Raw genomic sequence first — 583 nt, forward strand, 5'->3', positions numbered from 1 at the left:
TACCTTAAGTCAAGTTGAAGTACCAGACCTGCCTTGGTTTAATGTAGAAGAAGGTATCCAGAGGCTTAGGGAAATTGGCCTGTTAGAATGGATTTTTCAGATTAGACCCCTAGAGCCAGAAATGGAGAGTCCAGAAGACACGCCTTTCACCAGTACCATGAGGGATAAATTTGTGAAGGAAACTCCAGCAACCTTGAAGACTGCTGTGATTGCATTTTATGTAAACCTGATTTGACAATGGGAACTGCCCTAATTGAACTAAGACACTTATATACGATGGGGCTAACTGGACCCCGTGGTAGTAGGGGCCAAGTGGCAGCAGTTAATCGACAAAGGCAAGGTGGAAGTGGTTACCATAATGGACAGCAGAGTTGGAACATTAATCAGAATAGTCTGACTCTTGTGGAATTATGGCATTGGCTACTTGCTCATGGTGTTCCTTGTAGTGAAATACATGGAAAGCCTACTAAATATTTACTTGATCTATGTAGACAGAAGAATTCTAGGTCACGTGAACAGCAACCTAGATTGAATCGCCAGAATACAGAGTCACAACCTCTCAATCAATTCCCAGACTTGAGTC

Source organism: Orycteropus afer, unplaced genomic scaffold, assembly GCF_000298275.1.
Source record: "Orycteropus afer afer isolate SDZICR_OR568_19922 unplaced genomic scaffold, OryAfe1.0 scaffold00649, whole genome shotgun sequence".
Taxonomy (NCBI): Eukaryota; Metazoa; Chordata; class Mammalia; order Tubulidentata; family Orycteropodidae; genus Orycteropus; species Orycteropus afer.